The sequence below is a fragment of the Papaver somniferum genome, chromosome 6 (assembly GCF_003573695.1).
Source record: "Papaver somniferum cultivar HN1 chromosome 6, ASM357369v1, whole genome shotgun sequence".
NCBI lineage: Eukaryota > Viridiplantae > Streptophyta > Magnoliopsida > Ranunculales > Papaveraceae > Papaver > Papaver somniferum.
In genome coordinates, this window is record NC_039363.1 from 8,864,478 (window position 1) to 8,872,072 (window position 7,595).

General features: G+C 40.5%; 1 pseudogene; it reads right to left on the bottom strand.

Annotated features, from left to right (window-relative positions):
• Positions 1-16: 16 nt before the first annotated feature.
• On the bottom strand, positions 17-6,456 carry LOC113290436 (annotated as a pseudogene).
• Positions 6,457-7,595: the final 1,139 nt, after the last annotated feature.

Here is a 7,595-nt window from a genome sequence, read left to right on the forward strand (position 1 = left end):
ATCTCTACCACATAGCTCATACTGCTATCAAAGACCTAACCGTCTTTTGCCTCTTTATCCTCTCAAGGGCGCCAAGCTTGCCATCATTATCCCTCTTCCTGACATTTTCAGGTTCACGAGCCAAATCCCCAAATACCGCAGCAGGGATATCTCTACGTGCAATTTCGACTTCATTAACATCCTCATCGTCATCGCCTTCGGGTAATTCAATAGTATCCTGGTCTGCAACAACCTTCCTTCCACCAGATGGTGTACGGGTGACACGGGATTGTGCACTTTTATCTTGAGCTGCAGCGGCTAACCGTCTCTCTAGCTTAGCTATTTCATCTTCGGGGTCTCTAACACTTTTCAATATGTCCACAGTTCCAAGGTTTAACCTTGAATCCTTCTGCAGTAGATTCTCCGGCAGAATGATATGAGTCTGGATGTAACTAGCAGAAACACTCCTCTTTATTCGAAGCATTTCTCTGAAAGTGTCCTCATTCCCATGCTTCACCTCAAACTCATGCCATCTACTCCAGAAATCATTGTCTAATCGTGGATCCGCAAATTGGGATGAGAAAATGTGTATAGAACGAGCGCGATCAATTTCTCCTAAACTCTTCTCAAGGTCTGCATATCTCATGCACATCGTCTTGACATCTTCCCTCTGCAACTCAGATTCTATGGCTTGCTCATATATCTCCCTTGTTTTTGGAGCACCATAAAACTCTGCAGCACGGGCTATGTAAATATCGTACATTTGGAGCTTCTCCCTGGCAGGTAAAGCTTTTATAGCTTGGTCATAGACTTCCATGGCACGCTTAGCAAGACCGTGATCTGCTTCAAGTTTTGCATATTGCAAATACAGCGGCTTCAAATAATCAGCTGGGGCCGTTTGAACTGCATGCTGAAACAACTCCCTTGCCCTTTCCATCTTCATTTTTTCATATCTTTTGACGAATTTGGAGAGATACGTGACCCAAATATCCTTTGCGTGTGGATACTTGAATATCTTCACACCTCTTTCATAAACCTTGAAGGCATCCTCGAAGTATCCGTGCTCCTCCAATAGGCCCGCATAATTGATTATAATTTGTGGCGTAGCTACATTCAAATCAAGTATCCGCACATATACTATACGAGTGGACTCCAGAGTTCCCATATACTCCTCTAGATCAGCATACAATGTCCACAATCTCACGGACTTATGCAACTTCATCTGCACTGGTTCATTACCAAGACCAGCAACTCTCCTTTTAACCTCCTCCGAAGGCTCTGCTGTTGCATCTCTCAATATCTCCCGTGCTCCTTCAAAGTTTTTAAGCTTCAGTTCCATCTCGGCCCACTCACACAAAGCAATGGCGAGATTATCTACCGTTCTGTAACTAACTTGCGCTGCCTTGTGAAAGATAACCCTTGCATTTGCAATATCGTTGTGCTCTACATAAAGCTTGGCGAAAGAAATCCATAGAGTGTGAGGGTTACCCACTGCTTTCACAGGATCCACAGTTTTTACGGCTTCGGTGTAGGTCAGTATTTGCTTTTTTGGATTACCCTCGAAGAGCTTGACCCTTCTATGCCATTGTTCAACGTTGTGAGGATTTTGCCGCAGAAGAACACTGTTAGCAAGCTCAGGCCTTCTGTCCATAAGATAGTCTAATTTAGCTATCCTCCAATCAATGTCGTCACGATGATTGCACCAGCAACCCTGCAGAATCTTTTTTGTAAACTCAGATAGTGAAAGCTTGGGATTAAAACGTACTTCGTCTATTGTTCTTTTTTCTTTCCCTGTTCTTCTTTTTGCTTGGTTCTTGGATTGTCATGTAATGAGTCCATACGAGCAGAAATTAGACTCAACTCGAATTGAGAATGCGCATCAAAAATAACACCAAAATCTCTAGCGGTAACCACAGTAGTGATTCCCTCCTCGAACACATCCCTCGCCTTCCCAAACAAGCCTTTACGAATATAATAATCCGCCAAAGATATCCATAAAGTGCCAACCATATCTGTAAACTTGCTAATCCAAGCTCTAATAATCGCATCGACTTCCAAACCTGACACCTCGGTTGCATGACTAGTAAGCAAATCACACAATTTAAGCCACAACTGATGTTTCGTCTTGCCCTTAACACTGTAAAACTTTTCATCATTCAAAACTTGAGCTAATCTCTCTGCAGCTTCTTGCCATAACTTGGAATTCTTCGAAAACTCAATAAAATCTTCAATTTGGGCTGGATCAGACCTTAAATACCTCCTATAAACCCTAAGTGAAGGCTGAATTGGGATCCCTTTCTGGCACACAAAATACACATAAGGTTTCCATATTCTATCATGTTGGGTGACTGGTAAAGCACATAATGCTCTATCAAAACACCCGCGCCTACGCGTTACTAATATTTGTTCAGTTAGGGTTTGCAAATACATGATCCAAATCTTAGGCATCTTGCGCATGGTAAATAAAGCTCTTTCGAATGTATAGTTTGGTTGAGCCATATAAAATTCTTGATCAAGAGAACCATGAAGAAACGCAATTTTAACGTCTAGTTGTTTAATAGGCCAAGAAGAAGAAACTGCCAAACTCAAAACCAAACGAATAGTCACCGGCTTTACAGCAGGGCTAAACGTTTCATCATAGTCTATCCCATATTGTTGAGAGTAACCCTTAGCAACCAAGCGAGCCTTCCTTCGATCAAGAGAACCATCAGGCTTTTGTTTAACACGATAAACCCATTTACTGCCGATTATATTCATACCAGGACGACGAGGTACAAGTGACCAAGTACGATTACGAAGTAGAGCATTAATTTCATCAAGCATAGCAGCCCACCATTCCGGAGATTTAGAAGCAATTGTAAAACACGATGGCTCCGCAGGGAGAGAATTGTACTGAGTCATAAAGCAGTGCAATATAGGGTATCGAGTGGAAAAACAACCCTTAAAGCTTCGTGGTTGAATAGTATGATCTTTTAGCCTGGTAACCATAGGATGCTTATTAGTAGTCGACATTGGAGGCCCGTGAACATTGGGAAAGTCTGGAAATACAGAAGAAGACACAGATTCTGGAGATTCTTGTATAGGAGTAGACACAGATTTTGGAGAGTCTTGTAAAGGAGTAGACAGAGAGGTAGAAGAAGTTGAGGAAGATGAATTCAAAGGAGATAAAGAAGTTGGTGATGATGGTAGAGAATTGGAAGTAGGAGAATTTAATGAAGACAGAATAGGAAGAGAGAATTCAGAAGCAACAGATGTTTCATTGCAGGGAGCGGTATGAATAATCTGTGGAGGAGATGAAGGATTTAGCTGTGGCGATGACAAGGGAAAGTGAGTGGCTGCAACTGAATTAGGCAAACTGAGAAGAGTTCGTATAGATGGAGACGTAGATTTAATGTGAAGCTTTACACCAATGTCAGTGGGATATGGAAAAAGAGACTCATTAAAAATGACATGATGTGAAATATAAACACGATTACTGATGACTTCGAAACACTTATAGCCCTTATGACGATCACTATAACCAATAAAGACGCGTGGAAGAGTCTATGGTTGTAACTTGTTTTGGCGAAAGTGAGACAAGAGAGGGTAACAACGACATCCAAACGCTCTGAGGAACTCATAATCAGGAGAGAGCTGATGCACAGCAAAAAAGGGAGAAGTATTGGACAAGATAGGAGTAGGGAGTTTGTTTATCAAATAAGTAGATGTGGCATAGAACTTAGCCCAAAGCTGTTCAGGGAGACCACTTTGCAACATCAAGGCACGACCAGTTTCTGTAATATGATGTATTTTCCGTTCAGCAAGACCATTTTGTTGTGGTGTGTTAGGACAAGAAGAATGACTCTGTATGTCATTGGCAATCAAATATGATTTTAAAGGATCCGCATACTCATTGCCACCATCAGTTTGCAAACCAAGAATGGAAGTAGAGAATTGCTTTTCAATCATGACTTTAAAATCCAGAAAACAACGAAACACTTGAGTTTTGTCAGATAGGAAGTAAATCCATGTAAAACGAGAGCACTCATCCACAAATAAGAGAAAATAACGAAAACCACAATTAGACTAAAAGGGTGCAGGGCCCCATAAATCAGAGTGAATAACAGAACCAACTTTATTTGAATAAACTTTGCGTGACTGAAAGGGAAGACGATGGTGTTTAGCACCAACACAGCTAGGACAAATAGATGGGAAAGAAGAAGAACTAGAATTAAAAGAAAAGAGCTTATTATTCTTAAGAGTATGAAAGACATTATTATTTGGATGGCCTAATCGCATGTGCCATGTAGCTGGATTTTCACGAATGCCAATTGTAGTGGAAGAGAAGGCTGATAAAACGGAAGACTGAACTGGAGACGAGACACGACGGGAAATTGGATACATGACAGCTTCATTCTTTCCCTTGTACAGAGGAGCCCCCGTTCGTCGATCCTGAATAGAAAAACCATCACGATCAAAGATAAAAACACAATTAGCATCACGTGTAAGTTGTCCAACCGACACAAGATTTTTGGCATGTAAGGTACATGAAGAGTGTTTTTCAAAAGAAACTGAGAGGAAGGAGAAGTGAGAGTAATATCACTAATTCCTACCATTACCAACAAGTATTTTATCATTATCGTTGTAGTCGACTCGATTCACCATTTGAGATGCATCAGATGTCATAAGAGCAGAAGCAGCAGTGTCGGCAAACCAATGGTTTTCATAAGGCATGGATTGAACGTGTATTGCCGAGAAGGGCTGAGGCATATCAATATTCTGAGCTTGAGTTAAACGAATGCAGCTTTGAGTAGTGTGACCATTAGCTCCACACCATTGACAGGTGACGGACGTTTGCAGAGGAGGACCAAGGACAGAAGGTGTAGTTGAGCCATGACCATAATTTGAATTTCCGCGACCATATGGCCTAGGATTGGGCTGAAAACCACCATTGTAGCCCCTTCCATTACCAGTATTCCAATTGCCATTGGAATAGTTGGTATTCCAGCCACCATTATTTGAATTTCCCCGACCACCATTATTCCAATTATTAGGATTTCCATTTTTCCAGTTGCCACGATCAGAAACATTGCCACGTCCACGAAACGAACCACGGCCACGAGAGGAACCACTAGGATTAAAATAGGAGGATTGACCACGACCAGTAGACGGAGCACCAGAAAAGAAGGAGGTTGGATTTTGTATTTCAGAAACATTATGTTGGAGGTTTTGAAGGTACTACAGGTGGGACTCATGGTGTAAAAGTAAAGCATGCAGTTTAGTGAATGTTGGTAGGGTTGTTCTAGCAATAACAGCAGTGTATATACTAGTCCAATCAGCACCCAAGCCACGTAAAGTAGTAGATACGATCTCAAGATCAGAGACAGGTTGGAGGACAGCAGCCAAGGAGTCAGAAATTTCTTTGATCTTTAAGATATATTCAAAGACAGTAGAGTTACCCTTTTGTATGGTCGAGAGGTTAGCTTTTAGCTGGAGTATACGAGCAAGGTTAATGGTTTCATAAGTTGTGAGAAGATATTTCCAAACTTCAATAGAGTTTCCACGACGAACGCATTCATTTTTGAGAGGTTCAGTAAGGGAGAAGTTGATCCAAGAGATAATGGTTTGATCAATAACCTCCAATTCTTCATATTCAGGATTAGGAGTTTTGTCTTCAGTAACCGTATCGAAGAGCTCTTTTGGGGGTATAACAAACGAATCTTCAAGATACTTGTAGAGTCTTTGAGATTTGAGAATCGGAACTATTTGAGATTCCCATAGAAGGTAATTAGTTTTGTCCAAGAGAACTATTTTGGTAGAAGATGGTAGATGCGGTGCTTTGTCAGAAGATGACAGGAGAGAACCAATACTAACAGACGTAGAGGCAGCAATGGTTGGAGATCCAACTTCAGATATAGCTGGAATGGTTTGAGATGTAGTTGACATGGTGGGAGAAGAAAAGAAACGAACGAAGAAGATTAGAATATGGTTATGCGAGAAAAAAAGATTGAAGACTAGGGTTTGTGAAGAAGAAAAGTTTTTGATGCTAGGGTTTAAGACAAAGAGATCGTTCCGGCTCTCGATACCATGAACGATTGTGAAAGCTCTCTTAACCTGTAGGGTTAAGAGACATGTATATTTATAATATATCATATGGATACAGGACGTTATGTACTCAAATACATATGGACTGGACTTACATATAGACAATCTTAAACATATCCATTCTACACTCTCATATTGAGAATGAGTTACAAGAAGATTTCGTACAATCTCTATACGTTCTCTAAGATATCCATGCCAGAGCTTGTAACTGCCTGGTAAAGCTTTTAGATATCGTTCGTATAATACTGACCTCTTTTTGAAGGGAGATTCCTTGCGAGCAATTATATATCTCCACCATAGCTTTAGACTGAAAGGATTTCTCAGAATTTCTTCTTCGTAAAGGAGATCATCTTGGCTAGGATACAGTTCTTCGGATCGGATCGTCGTCGACATTGTTAGAATAAAATAAAATTTAGATGGAGAATACTATCATCTCTTCTTCTTATATATAGGCCTCTCCAGAATCCCTAAAAGCACGTGCTGGGAACCAACTGCAATTAGGAAACATAATGAATCCCAAAATTAGAATAATGGTTATCATTAGGAAACTCTCAAACCGATAAACCCCCTTCGGCGACCAAGCCCAGTCTTAATTGTGTGCGGTTTAAGCCCGGTACACATAAGTTCATCCACCTTCCTCCGTAGGGCCGGTCCTGAGATGTTTTTTCCTCGAATCAAATCGGAAGAGTGTTTGCCCCCAAAGAGCATTAGCTCCATAACAACATATTCTGGATTGTAAGTTGTTTCAACAAAAAAATAAATTCCATACCGAAAAATCAAACATGCTAATTCACATTTGACCATCAACGATCCATTCTCTATGAATACCCTATTGAAATAGGGAAACATAAGTATATTATCCAAATATTCACATAGGAAGGCGAAGAAAGAAACCCAAGAAAACAAAACGTATAAGAATAGTTTATAATCCCATAATCGTTTTCTTATCGTAAAGTACTTGTCACATGTTGTGTGTTTTTGGAGTAGGAAACCAGGTAAGGTTTGAACGATACCCCTATCTTGAAAAGATTATCGAACCAAAATCAACATGCAGACGGAGTGAAAATTGATATTGATTGAACTTAATCGAACGAAAATCGCAGGAAAATAGAATGGAGTGCGTAAAAAAAAAGAATTCTAACTGAATCTATCGCTTTCTGAAACTCTAAACAAATCCGACACACAACGGTACACACCTTGTATTACCCTAAAACCCTAAAACTCACCTTGAGAGATCGGGAGATCAAAAAACTTTTTTAAAACATTCTGGAATCCTAATAACACCAACTGATCATTGATTTTCAATCAATCGTTGTATAATTACTTCTTCAATCTTCGTAGTCATCCCAATTCTTTTCACGGTTGGTTGCTACATATAACAGAGCACTCCTATTTTGTTGCCCCCTAAGCCCTGTTGTCCCAAAGTGGAGCTTTCCCTGCTTCCCCTTCCGGACCGGCCCTGTCCTCCGCCACTGCAAACATAAAAAGTTACTTTCGGAAATAACAAAGGATTCTTGCTCGTTCGTTCCTGG